The sequence below is a fragment of the Mytilus galloprovincialis genome, chromosome 3, assembly GCF_965363235.1.
Source record: "Mytilus galloprovincialis chromosome 3, xbMytGall1.hap1.1, whole genome shotgun sequence".
Lineage (NCBI taxonomy): Eukaryota > Metazoa > Mollusca > Bivalvia > Mytilida > Mytilidae > Mytilus > Mytilus galloprovincialis.
This window is the reverse complement of record NC_134840.1, coordinates 72335230-72351681: the sequence shown is the minus strand read 5'-3', so window position 1 is coordinate 72351681 and position 16452 is coordinate 72335230. Positions and strand designations below refer to the sequence as shown.

The window sequence follows — 16452 nt, the reverse complement described above, 5'->3', positions numbered from 1 at the left end:
TTATTCGTCTAGTTGTTTTTTCTGTGTTTGCCTTGATAATGTCAGTTTATTTTCGATCTATAAATTTGTCTGTCCATCTCTGGTTTTTCACCCCTCTTTTATAGATACACCTAGCCTTTCACATCTAAATAACATTGTTTCCTTTTTTTTTAATTTGAAGTATCCTATGACTTTAATTTTGGATGCCGCTACAAAAAAGTCAAGATGAAAAGCATATCCTTAACTTAAGTATTGTCTGAAACATTTGAAATCTTTTTTCTCAAATTACAAACTTCTCAAACTACACATCAATACGGTTAACGTCATAAGTGAACGTTATGAACCTACACATTATTTATCCAAATATCTTCTTTGAACATTTAGAGAAAGTTTCAAGCGATAATTTTTGAATAAGATTTATAAATGCAAAACTGCATTATTATCTAAAATTGGTTCACTTTATAATGAAAGAATTTAAGGTGTTGCTACCTTTTTACGACGACTCTTAAGCTTATCTCATATTATGACTCATGTTTTCATTTGAATGTATTTTTAAATTACTTGATCATGTCAAGTTCATTATTGAGTGATTCAATATTTTTGGATAATTCGTTAAAAATAAAACAGAAGAAATAACAAAAATATCTTTTAATTTAAAATCAAGACGTCAAATAGGAAAATATGATATTGCTATATTTTGACACCAAATGAAGGATTATAAATGTAGATTGTAATCTTTGTCTTCATATTAACTATATAAAAAGATATAACAAAAGCTATTCATTACTAATTAATCCAAAGTTTGTTCTATGTTAGTAAAACTAAACAGCTGCAAGTCCGTGAAAAGAAGTGTATGGGATTTTTCTATAGAAAGTGTATGTAGTAAAGTTTATCAGGTTGTATTGATTTGATTTTTTTTTTTTTTTGGATTTTTTGTAGAAACAGAACTTTTGAATACATAATTGCAAATTAAAGATGGCAAACTCAAGGTAGGATATATATACATTTATCAACTTTTGACATGTAATTTACTCATAACAAGAATGTGTCCATAGTTCACGGATGCCCCACTCCCACTATCATTTTCTATGTTCAGTGGACCGTGAAATTGGGGTCAAAACTTTAATTTGGAATTAAAATTAGAACGATTATATCATAGGGAACATGTGTACTAAGTTTCAAGTTGATGTAACTTTAACTTTATCAAAAACTACCTTGACCAAAAACTTTAACCTGAACTTTGCACTATTATTTTCTATGTTCAGTGGACCATGAAATTGGGGTCAAAACTATAATTTCGCATTGAAATTAGAAAGATCATATCAGCGGGAACATGTGTATTAAGTTTTAAGTTGATTGGACCTCAGCTTCATCAAAAACTACCTCGACCAAAAACTTTAACCGTACGGACGAACGGAGGCACAGACCAGAAAACATAATGCCCCTCTACTATCGTAGGTGGGGCATAAAAAGTAAGGCAAATACAATAAAGGTAATGTGCAAACATTGACAGCTTTACAAAATCAAGAGTATCTTGAATTAATGGACGCAACTGTTTTAGGATCAATTTTTTTAAACAAACCTTTCTTTGTATTCACAATTCAGGCCATTTGGGTTTCCGGTTTGAATTGTTTAATATTTTATCCTCTCTAAGTATTTTACACCGTAGCATCTGGTGCGTATATATCTCAATTGATACGTTATGCTCATGCATGTTCAAACTAAATAGACTTCACGTTTTATAGTGATTAATATTATAACACAATGTTGACTGTTGTACCCCTATTTTGATATGTGTACCTATAACATATGTTTGTTTTTTGTTCACACATTGTTGTCAATATAATGGAATTTGATGCGACTGCTATACAAGTGAGAGGCTAAGCTATCTATAAATCATGGTTTAGTCCACCATTTTCTACATTAAAATTTGCATGTACCAGTCAGGAATATGAATAAAGGCATCAGTAGTAGACTGCTGTTCGAAATTCATCAATCGATTGAGAAAAACAAAACAAATCTTGGTTACACGCTAAACATAAGGGAAACACATCAAATAAGAGAACTACAACACAACAGAAACAAAACCCTAAAAACCACACAGAAACAAACTATAATATAAGAATGGCCATTTTCCTGACTTGGTATAGGACCAAAAAAAATGACAGTTGTTATTCAGTAGTTTGATGTGTGTGAGCTTTTGATTATGCTATTTGATTAAGGACTTTCGTTTTTAATTTTCCTAGGAGTTCAGTATTTATGTGATTTTACTTGGTTCCTCATACACAGGATTGTACTCCTATCACAAAAACTGCTTCAACAAAGTTATATGGAGGAAGATTAAAAACAACTCTCAGTAAAATTATGAACACCATCACGAATTGGTTGATCTATACAATTTGTCTCTGTCTAATCTAACAAATGATATTTTTACCACGTTTAAGATTTGGTGTAAGCATCTATGTCGTCTGTCCGTTAATTACCGAACGTGGGGTATTCCCGAATATGACTGTTACACTGACAGTGAATTTACATTGCTATACGACGTATTTTTTACATCCAACATTCATGTATTTATATGTTTTTGGGTAATGATTTCGATTGAATAATGTGGTATGTCGTATACTTAGTAGTTTGTTGTACAAATAATTATAAAATTAACTTTCAATGCCAACGTTGTCTTATTCTCGAATATGGCGGTTATTCTGAACCTGAATTTGCAATGCTGTGCGGCGTATCTTGATGTTTTGTACATCCATTATTCAATTATTCATGTTTGATGATTATGTTATGGTTTCGGTAGGATAATCTGTTATTCTTATCGTTTGTAGCCAAAATAGTTAAAAAAAAAATGCCCTTCGTTATCATCATTGTCACGAAAATATTTAAGACAAATATTGTGAAAATAATTGTATAAATTTCGAGATTGCAGGTTAGTAACGTAAGCGTGTCACTGTTTTTGATACCCTGTTGTGTTGATGAATCATGTTCTTTGTTCTGTGGTTAGTATTTTGTGTCGACTAATAATTACATTAGATGTATGTTTCATTATGATACTTTATTCTGATTGGCTAGCTGCACATCACGTGTTATTCCGTAAGCAATTTCATTGCTCAATAAAACTTTTCATTCATGATAACACGTGGTCCCACAATAAAGTGAACAGGTGAATAAAATAAAACAATAATAAAGTTCGTGTTTTCATGATCATTGCTAGTAAAATGTATACGTATTGAATGCTTCTTTTTGTAACTTCATAAAGTTGTAAAAGCGTTGACCGTGCGCACATTTTTAGTATGAAGCACTTCCGCGCTTCATAAAAAATGTACTTCGGCCAACGCTTTTACACCCCAATGAGGTTACAAAAAGAAGCATTCAATTCTTAATTAAATAATTTGTTTGTGCATTTGTCTGTTAGGAATGTTCCTGCCTATGTTTGCGCTGTATTTCTGTCCCATAGTTGTCTCATATCAGCAATTACTTTTGAAACATTGTTATAAAGCTGGAGGTTTCGCTTGCCATTTCAGTATGTTCAACTTACAATTTTGTCTCATTAAATGCCATGTACCAAGTTAGGAATATGAAAATGGGATTTTTAACAATTCGCTGTACAGCCCGCGAACGGTCGGCAAAGAATATAGCAGTTGTTATCAAATAGTTCGTTTTTATGTGTGTTGACGTTTGTTCTTATTGTATTTCGGTGGCCCTGTTGTCCTTTGTTTTCCTCTTGTAGTTGATCTGTTTCCCTCAGGTTTGCTTTGAAACCCAGATTTGTTTTCTCTCAATCGATTTACGACTTTTAAACACCAGTATACTATTGTTAAAATTGAAAAACGACATGAAGAAAATGTCAAAGCGACAACAACCCGACCATAGAGCAGACAACAGCCGAAGGCCACCAATGGGTCTTCAATGTAGCGAGAAACTCCCGTACCCGTATGCGTCCTTCAGCTGGCCCCTTAAAAAATATGTGTACTAGTACAGTGATAATGGACGTCATACTAAACTCCGAATTATACACAAGAAACTAAAATTAAAAATCATACAAGACTAACAAAGGCCAGAGGCTCCTGACTTGGGACAGGCGCAAAATTGCGACGGGGTTAAACATGTTTATGAGATCTCAACTCTCCCCCTATATCTCTAGCCAATGTAGAAAAGTAAACGCAAAACAATACGCACATTACATTTCAGTTGAAGAGAAATCCGAGTCCGATGTCAGAAGATGAAACAAAAGAAAATAAATAAAATGACAATAATACATAAATAACAACAGACTACTAGCAGTTAACTGACATACCAGCTCCAGACCTAAATCAAACTGATTGAAAGATTATGTCTTCATTATATGAATATCAGGCACAATCCCTCCCGTTAGGGGTTTATTATCATATTATCATGAAATATAAGAGAAGAACATAACCCGTGTCATGCCAACAACTGTTTTTTTAAATAAATGTGTTTAGTTCTATAGACCCTATAAGTGAATCAATATTAAAGCCAAAATATGTAATCTTTAATGACCTGACAACAGTATCGTAACTATATCCCTTCTTAATAAGTCTATTTAAAAGTTTTGTAAGCTTTTGAGGTGAATACTGAAATTTTTGTGCTTTGTAAAGAATTGGATGTGAATTACCTGAACGTATAAGATGTCTGCATGTTGAGTTATATTTACGAATTATTTCCTTATACCGATGATAAAAATAAGTAAATGTTTTGACTAGTTTGTGATATCAAAAACCCTTGTGTAATAATTTTTCAGTAATACATAAATTTCTCTCGCTAAAATCTAATACGTTGTTACAAACACGAGCGAATCGTACAAGTTGAGATATATAAACACCATAAGATGGTGACAAGGGAACAACATCTCCATAAAACGAGGATGTTCTATGCCGTTTGAAAAAAAAATTTGATACAATGGAAGAATTTAGCAACGTTTTTTAGTATCTTGTGGTAGCGAAATCCATGATTTAATAATTTACCACTAATACATAGATAATGTTCATTAAAATCCAATATGTCAAAACAGATACGAACATAGGAAACGAGGTATATAAACACCGTAAGATGGTGCCAAATGAACATCACCATCGAAAAAAAGGTTAATTACTCATAGGGAACAAACAAATCCTTTTTGTAGTCAATTCTGGTGTGGGTTTCTCGTGTAAAACTGAAAAATCTAAGTATAGGAAATAAACTCAGGAGCCTGTAATTCAGTGGTTGTCGTTTGTTTATGTGTTACATATTTGTTTTTCGTTCATTTTTTTAAATAAATAAGGCCGTTAGTTTTCTCGTTTGAATTGTTTTACATTGTCTTATCGGGGCCTTTTATAGATCACTATGCGGTAAGGGCTTTGCTCATTGTTGAAGGCCGTACGATGAACTATAGTTGTTAATGTCTGTGTCATTTTGGTCTATTGAGGATAGTTGTCTCATTGGCAATCATACCACATCTTCTTTTTTATATCATCATCTACCAGGATTAAAATTTTATATTGATGCCATACGCGCGTTTCGTCTACAAGAGACTCATCTAGCACATTTAGCACATTTAGCAAATGTGGATTAAACATTCACACAGCAATACGTAGAATAAAACTCAGTTTGAAAGAAGTCCGAGTCCGATCGATGTTAGATTGGGTAACAAAAGTACATTATTATTTATAAAAGGACTACACATTCCCCATTTCCATTATCAACTTTACTTTCCGATATATTGATGATGTTCTATCATTGAATAACCCATATTTCAGGCAATACTTACATCTCATATATCCCAGTAAACTTGAAATTAAGGATACTACTGATACCAGAAGGACTGCTTCATACCTTGATCTTTTCCTCAATATTGACACAGATGGACGACTTCACACGAAAATCTATGATAAACGGCACGATTTCAACTTCCCAATTATCAATTTCCCATTTCTCAGCAGTAACATACCCTCTGCCTAGTCGTATGATGTTTACATATCACAATTGATACGTTATTCTCGTGCTTGTTCACACTATACTGACTTCATATACAGGAGTGTGCTCCTTACACAGAAACTGCTCCAACAAAGTTATGAGGAGGACAGATTAAAATTGACACTCCGTAAATTTTATGGACACCATCACGAATTGGTGGATCCATAAGATGTGTCTTTGACCAAACTAGCTAAGGACATTTTTACCACATGGTAGATTGTGGTTTGTCATTACGTCGTCTAATCTTTTAATTACCAAACGTGACTTATTCCCGATTGTGACTGTTTTGCTGAGTGTGAATTCGCATTACTGTAAGACGTGTTACGGTACTTTTCTATCCCAAATTCATGTATTTAGTTTAAATGTTTAATGTTATATTTGTAATTCTCATCGGATTTTGTCAATTGTGTTGACGTCTTTTCTATTATATTCATGTGTTATGGTAAAGAAAATTAATCACCGCCTCCATTTATTAGATTTGATTTTGTTCAACGTAATCTGTACGATGTTTTACCTTTGAAGTTAGATTCAAAACATACCGGACATAGCTATATAATATAGTTAATTGCTACCTTAGTTTGCTATTAATAAGTATTGAAATGTGCATTGTTATTAAATGTAATATCAGTATTTAGTACAAATATAATCTTAAATCAATCCTAATTCTATCTTAATCATTCAAATGTGATGTCATTTTTCATTTTTTTATGATCTGTTTTAAAAATTCAAATGTGACGTCATTTTTTGTCATTTTTTACAATTTATAATATGACGTCACTTGGCGTTGAGGTTTTAACTTATTCGGATGTGTCTTTTTTTGTGTTGCAATTTGTCGGGTTATGTAATGTATTTCGGGTGTTTCCTGTAATCAGTTAATACTTCAGTTTTATCATGTATATCTTTTGTATAGTCATTTTTTTAAATTTACTGTTTGCAAAAGTATAAATTATTCTAAATAATAGGGATGTTCTGGTACCTAACAGAAAACCCTGGCCGTTTTTGGCACAACTTTTTTGAACTTTTGGTCCTCGATGCTGTTCAACTTTGTACTTGTTTCGGCTTTCAAACTTTCGTATATGGGCGTCACTGGCGACTAGTAAGTCTTGTGGGGACAAAATGCACTTCTGGCGTATTAAAATAATAAAATTGTTGCCTTTGTTAGCTATTATTCGTGTGTTTCTTTGTTAATTGTGTTCTATTTATTTATATTGTAGTCCTGTAATGTTGTGTTGTCATTTTAATGTTATATTTCACATGGCCATAAAAGAGGGAGGTTTGGCATGCCACAAAACCAGGTTCAACCCACTATTTTTTCCTTTAAAAATGTCCTGTACCAAGTCAGGAATATGGCCATTGTTACATTATAGTTCGTTTCTGTGTGTGTTACATTTTACGTTGTGTTTCCATTGTGTCGTTTGTTTTCTCTTATTTTTTAGTGTGAATTCACATTACAATAAGACGTGTCACGGTACTTAATGTATTTGGTTTTGATGTTATATTTGTTATTCTCATAGGATTTTGGCTAATGCTTAGTCCGTTTCTCTGTGTGTTACATTTTAATGTTGTGTCGTTGTTCTCCTCCGTTATTTAATGCGTTTCCCTCAGTTTTAGTTTGTTACCCCGATTTTGTTTTTTGTCCATGGATTTTTGAGTTTCGAACAGCGGTAGACTACTGTTGCTTTTATTTACTATCAGTTACTACATTGACATTGCAGCGTAATAATTCGTAACATTTGCTTCATTCCCTAAGAGTATACAATCACCCTGTCATCAAAGTCAACATATGCTAAAGTCAATGTATCTTCCCCCTGAACAAAACAACAGTCTTTCATTATATATGTGCTTGTACTGAGATGATTGAACTGATCATATCTTCTACAAAAAATGCCGTTTGTATTTGAAAAGCAAACACGTACAGCATATATACCATGATACCGAAGTCCAGAACAATTATAATTGTATTTCTTTGTCCTTTTGCTCTCAATTTATTTTTTCCAATCTTTTAAATATTTTACTTCAATGGTATGAAGAGAAATTACCCAGTATCATTTATTTTTTGTAGCATTTCATGTTCAAATATAAATTTTCTACTTTTTCTGCTTATGATTTTTGAATCTTTAAAACATTACAATAATTGAATTAAATGTTTGGTGGACTCAAACGTGTACAATTTTCTTAGATGCTGCTGCATCATTCTCGTAGACAAATGTAAACAACATAAACGATTGTTCCTATTTTTAATATCTGCTAGGTGAAAGTGCAAACATGGCCTTTGAAACAGTTGTCTACCACTTAAAGTGTAAAAGGCAGGTAAAAATCCGATAGAATGCTATTTGATTAAGAATGCAGATACCATTTTTTTACACACATTAATGTTTTTCCCCACACATTTTTCGTCTATGAAATAAGCCGCCAATTGTAAAGATGGTTGATCGTATATTACATCAAAAAAAGACTATGTATACATAGTTATTAAAGATACAAGGCTCTTGATGTGTTACCCCAGACAGTTGGTAGGTAAAATCTAAAACAAAGTTGACCAAAAGAACGCTATGTCTGGTTGACCTATAGATCACACCAATCTCCTTGTTTTATACTGGGTGAATAAAATCCAACTTTTCGAATAATTCAAAATGTATTAACAGAATTTTTACAGTAAAATGACCTTACCATTCATATTCCACGTCTATACATAAATGAGGATTTGGGTAGTTGATATTCTCGAAGACGAAACATGAACAAGCAATAGGGAAGACCTATTTGTTTTAACAAATATTAAGTTTATAAGTTGCTACTCCAAATGTGAATCTGTTTGTAAAGATCTTTTATAAAGCAAGTGAAAAGTTGGGTTTAAATAAGGTAGATATGCAAAAGACTGTGTTGTGGAGAAGTTGAAATCACTCTGGTTAAAACAAAATAGAAAAATACACCATACATTTAGAAACAGATAAATATGAAAACTATATACTGGTAAGGACTATAGTTACTGTTTCGAACAAACGAACGAAGAGATCGTTGATATGATAGAAAAAAAGTATTCCACAGTATCTGTACTCTTATAAACGTTGTTATTTAACTTGTTTGAAAATAAGAAGCTAATAATCTATATTTAATCTTTAAGGAAAAAAGAGTGGATGTCCCTGCCAGAAAATGAAAAACAGCTACATGATTTATTTCTAAGAGGTAAGCTTCACCCTGCTATGAAGATGGCTGATACGGCAATGAAAATGAAACGATCGCCAAATCAAGTTTTCATATTACTGGTTGGTTTGAGTGGAGCTGGTAAAAGTTCAACAGTTAATTATTTGTTTGAAACTGATGTTGCAAGTACAAGTGAAGTCCGATCAGAGACACGCTCCACAACTGAATATACAGTTAACTTAGAATCAGCTGAATGGAAAATCCCTGATTTGAAGCTATCAATTGTAGATACTCCTGGGTTCTGTGATACTAATGGTCTAGAACAGGATGCGAAAAACATTATGTCTATAAAATATTTTCTGACATCACATCCGCAGATCAGAAACAGATATCCAAATTTGGTCATGATAATACTTGGAATTAATGACAACAGAATAGACGGCGAAAACACTAATTTTGCGAGGGTTCTAAGAGGCATAAGAAAGGTCAATGCAATTGATTGTCGCAATCCAAATGTTGTAGTAGTTCTTACTCATGCAACGGCATTAGCCCGTAACCGAATAATTTGGGAAAAAATGGTAGAAATAAAAAAAAAGCAGGTGCAGGCTATAGTTAATCTCCATTTGGGAATCAATCCAGAGATTGTTATACAGGAAAACAAACCGATAGACAACGATTTAGTACTGAGCGGTGATTGGTATCTACTACCAAACGGTGATAAGCAGCCAAAGATATTATATCAAGCATGTGAAAGAGTCTTGAACAGAGCGAACGATGAAATAGGGCATGAGGCAGTTGCAGTTTGTTTTAGACCTGGAATAAACAAAGCAGTTAGGCCGGGACGTATAATTAATTCTTCAGATGTTACAATGGAAGATTGCCGAATCATGCATGCCACTCTACTCCAGTCGGAAGTAATGGTCTTGCCATCGGAGGTAAATACCATGTTAGATAATTACAAAAATCAGAAAAACACGAAAGAACTTGACTATGATGTCCTAAATCTTCAACTAAGATTTCGAGACCTTAATATATACAAAACAAAAGATCTGCAGAGCTTGTCAATGAACAAATTAATGACCAAATTTTATCCGATGAGGATAAACATGGGGATGCAAAAAGTATTGAAAGAAGTGTTTTGCTTATCTTATGAACAGAGCGCTGGTTTTGACTATCATATCGGAAAGGGTTATAACATTTTCAGAGATTCAGCTTGTCAGTTTTCCCCATTGCTTATGCAAGAGGATGCCAATTGTCAATATGGACTTCCTGCAAATGTTAATCTGAAAGAGTGCTCATCTTTTGTAATTAAATGTGAATCGATTAAAGATTCAAAGGATTATGTGAATCAGAGGTTAAGAGAATTGCAAATAGATCTAGGTGGAGACATCAACTATGGAGCCTTCAATTTGCAGGTACGGAACGGTTACAATAATAGCAGTGAAACCAGCAATGCCACAACTCAAACGTTAGATAAATCGTCCTTCTCAGTTGAACAACGGATCCAAAAGGTAGAAGTCAAATCACCATTTAAAATCACTGAAGATTTCAAAAGTGATGTCGTAGCTCTGCCTGCAAAATATGACTTGAAAAATGAGAGCAATGTAATGAAATGGAAAGCTTTCTTTGACAAATGGGGAATGTATGTTATCACTGGTGCCTACATTGGAGGATCATTAACCGGTCAGGTTACTCTAGTGAAAGATAAGTCTAATAACAGCACTATTGGAGATGCACAAACTGCATTGGCAATGAAAATGTCTTTTCTTCAAAGGGATGCAAGTATTGATTTTTTGAAAGAAGACAAACACAGTACCATAAAGAACAGTTTGTCCACCATTCACTCATTATATTTAAACTGGAGCGGTGGAAATAAAGAAACATATAAAACATCTTTGGAAAGCATAGAACAAAATGATTGGATTGCATGGAAACAGTCGTTGGAATATTCACCGGTTCCTCTTTGGAATTCTCTTGACCTTTTTCCAATTCACCATCTTGTATCTGAAGTAAGTAAAGATAAGGGAACAAAGATGCAAATAGCAATGAATTTAGCCCTACATGGTCGATTTACTTATGAACCACCAAAAGAAGATAATAGGACCAATACTGCTGCATCTAATGACAGTGGAGGCTGTTTCCATGAAGATTCATGTGTAGTACTATACAACCTCAAGCGTAAACGAATGAAGGATCTCTCAGTTGGTGACAAACTCCTTACAGTGGACATCAATGGATCACTTGGTGAAGACGAAGTAATTGCATGGCTTCATCAAGTAAGGGATGGTCAATTCACATTTCTTGAGATAGTTCATGACCATGGCAAAATTACACTGACTCTAGAACATATCATATTTGTTGGAAAGAGCCGAAAACCGCAATATGCTTCCACTTTAAGACCAGGAGATGAAGTTAGCGTGTTCGTAAATTACGAAAACCACCAAACGGTAACCATGGCTGTTATTCTATCCATAGCCAAAGTAAAGAGAAGTGGAATTTATGCTCCATTGACGTACAGTGGGCGTCTACTGGTGGATAACGTTGATGTCAGTTGTTACTGTACTCTTAGTCCAGTACAGGTTGTAGGCAGGGAGATCATATCATCCCATACACTTGCGCATGCTGGTTTCTTCCCATTGAGGTTGGCTTTCAAATTTGGTTTGAACATCAATTACAGACAATTGGATGACAAAAGTGGAATTCATGGCTATGCAAGATGGCTAATGAAACTTATACTTGGGTGAGTATCGTATTTCCTTTAGATAATACCTTATTTCATACATTGATTAATACATTTATTTTTATGAACGTTGAATGGCAAAACGATTATTATCAATTCATACAATGAATTTTTATTTTGCATATTGACATAAGAAAATGTGATATGAGTGCTAATAAAACAACTCTTCATCTAAGTCACAATTTTTAAAATTAAACCATCATAGGTAATAGTACTATCTCTAGCACAGAGCCTTGGCTCACATTGAACAGCAAGCTATAAATGGCACAACAATAACTAGTGTACAACCATGTAAACGGGAAAACCAACGGTATGAATTATCTCATTCAAATTATTACAACTTTGAAACTAGACGATTCTATAAGATACCTTCCATTTACTGATTTCTGACTCTTTCATTGGTATGATATGCCCAATTTACAAGTATATCAATCGGTTTCAGATCTACGCCATTGGTGAGTCTTTTGTATACGAAGCGATGACCCGGCTTACATAAATTTTATCGTAGCCTCTACTAGTATTATAAGTTATTTCTATCATATACATACTTTTCTGGACGCATTTAAGATTAAGTTTTAGTCAGTTTTGTTGTGTGTCTGTGATGTATGTTTACCGACTGTTTTAGGCAGATGAAAAACAATTATTGTCACATTAACCTTTTAAACTATATAAAAAAAACTGACATACAAGTGGAATGTTTAGATAGCTAGAAAACCAGGTTTAACCCGCAAAAAAAAAAAAAAACAAGAATTTAATTTAATTTTAAAGTGAAGTGTAAACATGCCCTGTTACTGTAAAAACTATTTACAAATAAGTATAATCATAGTTAATTTATGTATCTTGGTGTTTTTTTTTCTGTTTTTTTTCTTATAATGATTTGATATACATAACAAGTAGTAAATAAAAGAGAAAGAGAAAGCGATCACATGCATTGCATGTTTCCAAGTCTATTTTTCTCGACGCCAAACAACTAGTATTTGGAAATCCAAAACCTAATACAATCGTTCAAGATTGTGTTAAATAAATAAGCCCTTGTATTGTATTTTGCTACAGGTTTTTATATGATTTATCTTTTTTATACAGGAAGTAACTAAGAAGAAGACCAATTTAGACGAACGGATTACGGATTTTGATGTCCTAAAGCCTGTTTTGACTATGTATGATTAAGCAAAAGAAAATGATTTCATTTTATGAAATGTAAATAAGTTTATTTTATTTCCTTAGTATTAATTAGATGATAATTTCATTTTTTTTCAATCTATATCAAATTCCTTCATATATGTAGAATAGAGTTTATAATATCGTTGAGAAGTATATGACAACTATCTTTACACATTCCATTCATTAAATACAATATTTGTCCGAAAAGTTTACAGGAATTCGATTTTGATACGATCTAAATAATCATATCAAAATGATTGATCGTTTATTGCACAAAACTGATTTTCTGTGGCTAATGAAACAATACCAAGTTGAACATTTTGGAGCAATCTATACTCAATTCAATTTTATCCTTGAATAACTTGGGATTGTTTTTTTGTTTTTTTACTAAAATCTCCAGACCTTCAAAGAAATATTTGTTACTTGATAACTTTACAACTGTAGACTAGATAGTGTTTTGCAATTAACGCATTTAAAGTCAAATATAAAAATAAAGATTCCAACGATCAGATATTTTAAACGTTTAAATAGAATGCTAACAATATTTAACATGTTTGACTCCTGCAACATTCTTTTAATTCTTTAGCTTATACCACATTTAAAATCTTAGTACCAATGTTAGGTATTAACCCTCATCATTTAGTCATGCAACATATGGCAGTGTTAATCTGAATCAAAGACAATGTGCTTGTTTTGTAAAATTATGTAAAGAGGTTTGAAAAATTTGTGGACAAATTCTGGTCAAATAATGTCTTATTAATTCATATAGTGTTAACAAAAACAAATTAATTGTATTCATTTAAATGCATCCTATCTTCAGATATTTAAACAGAAATGCAGTATCTAAAAAACAAATTTGTATAATGAAGCCTGTAAAATCATACATATGTGGGTTCATAAATGGAAAGATAAAATATGTACACTGTAAAATATTTTCATTATGAATTAATTGCTTTGGCAGTTAAAATACCAACAAAGGTATGTGTGATCTTTTGTTTATAATATTAATATCTTTAGTTTTATATTTATGGTATTGCCGTGACATTTGGTTATCTAAAAATCCTTTTCATTTGTATTTCTTTGTATTTCTGTGTCATGTATTCAATAAGACAGAGTGTTGGTCTTATCATTAAGGTAGCAAAATCCAATGACGATAATTAGATTTTTAAACAAATGTATGTTTCTAACTGATATGAATAAGAATATGTGGACAGTACTTGGGTTTAATCAATGGAATAATTTGATAGCGTTATGGCCATTGATCAGCTATAAAAATAAAAGTTATAGGAGGAGGTTGAGCTGGGGATTTATAGGAAAAAAAAGAAGATAATGAGAACCATAATTCTAGATATCACCCATAGAAATCCTCTAGACACACTAATTGATCATAAATAAATTACTTTTGGGGAAAATGTTAAAAGCAAATTACATTGCGGCATGTACTTAAAATGAATACGGAATAAAATCAATGCAATGTGTTATTAAACTTTTATTGGTTGATTTTTATCCAGGTGGACCATATCAGTAGCAACCGGCTTACAGCAGTCTCAAAAATGATATAACTTCTCCCGCTAGATCGTTTTGGTGCATAGGGTGTGCATTTTCTTTTTATACTTATAATTGCTGAAATGTAAAGCTTTCTCACTTGTCAAATCTAATTGTTTGTGATTAATCACCATTCCTAAAGTATCCTCATGGACATGTGTGAATTATATTGAGGTTAATGAGGTTCAAATTGGAAAATCCTCTTTCATTCAATTGTGACACATCCATTTGTGTTCCTTGACCAGTTATCTTTAAACTATGTAATTTTTTATATCAAATTAGATTGAGTAATTTGATATCAAATGAGATTGCAAACTTAATTGAAGGTTAATGAGAGAATGAAATAAGAAAGTGATAATCTGGGACCCAGTTTAAGAATTACAAAGAATCTAATTAGTGTCTAATTTATGAAACTTAGAGCTGGGTTTAAGAAATTACATCAGTTTAATATTTGCCTGATTGGGGTGAACAAATCTTTGTACAGTTCTACCTTAAATATTGTTCCTTTGTATTTTGATTTCGTCCACTCTGATGTGTTTTATCTAAATATTATATGGAAATATTGGCTTTAATAATTCTTAATGAATGACTGAAAAAGTATGATTAGAATGTTCTATATCCATCTTTTTCGGAGGATACAATTAATATTGAACTAGATGGTTATAATTGTACACGTGTAAACAATTCCGGTAAAATCTTTTATACCACAGTTGGTAGACTAGAAAAATATGTATTGTTCTCATGTTATAGTATTAAATGTTTTGGAAAAATTATTCGAAAGTGAGAGACGTATATATATTTTTGTTTCAAAACTGAAGCAGACATCACTTGATGGTATAAAATTTCTATTTTTCTTATACCCGAAACGCATCAAGAAGATCGTCATAAAAAAGTTTAATATCTTCAAAATATATTCTGAACACTAGACATGTTCCATTGCATCTTGCAGCCGTAACATGTTTAACTATAGAATGGTTCTGTGCTTATTTTATTTTTTGTCTTGCTAGTTTTATAGAACACATGTTTAGATGTAGATTCAATTAGATGATAATAAAGTTTTGCATTTGAATTTTTGTTAACAGTTCTTATTTCACGGACAAATTTGAGAAACAGAATTATGCTGATTTATTGTTTTTGGGGAGATTGTCGTAATATCGTTTCATTACTTTTAAGTTTGCTTTGTTAATCTCGTATAAGTCAATTCGATTTGGGAAAGTCCCCCTTTTCAATACACACATCTTAAATGAAATTATTTGACTTTTGCAAAATACATTAACAGATAAATACCCAGTTGGATTAATATTCAAAAATTAAAAAAAAAAAAAAACAACATAAATTTTGGGCGCTTATATCTTAATTTTTGTGGTCACTAGGTTTGAAATCAGATTATATAGCCAAACAGCATGCAACATAACAGCACATAGCAACGTTAAAGGGTATACCTTTAAGTTAATCTGATTTTATGGTGGTTTGAAAGTCTTTCGTTATGACTACTGCAAGTAATAGTGTGTATATGGTTTTTATAGTTCGTTCTTGTGTTGTACTGTTTAACCACTGCCCAAGGTAAGGAGGGGGAGGGTAAAAAGTAAAATCACAAGAATACTGAACTCCGAGGAAAATTCAAAATGGAAAGTCCAAAATCAAAAGTCCAAACACATCAAACGAATGGATAACAACTGTCATATTCCTGACTTGGTACAGGCATTTTCTAACGTAGAAAATGGTGAATTGAACCTGGTTTTATAGCTAGCTAAACCTCTCACTTGTATGACAGTCGCATCAAATTTCATTACATTGTCAACGATGCGTGAACAAAACAAACATACTCAAAGATCAAAGAGTAAAAATGTCAATAATAGGGGTACAGCAGTCAACATTGTGTTATCATCTTAATCACTATAAAAACAACA

The 16452-nt window shown here is 32.4% G+C and overlaps 1 long non-coding RNA gene across 1 annotated transcript; it reads left to right on the top strand.

Annotated features, from left to right (window-relative positions):
- The first annotated feature begins 914 nt into the window (after nt 1-914).
- On the top strand, nt 915-15611 carry LOC143068864 (uncharacterized). The gene is made up of 3 exons (XR_012976261.1): nt 915-968; nt 9077-11836; nt 12920-15611. It is a non-coding gene; the product is annotated as an uncharacterized LOC143068864 (long non-coding RNA).
- The last annotated feature ends 841 nt before the right edge of the window (nt 15612-16452 follow it).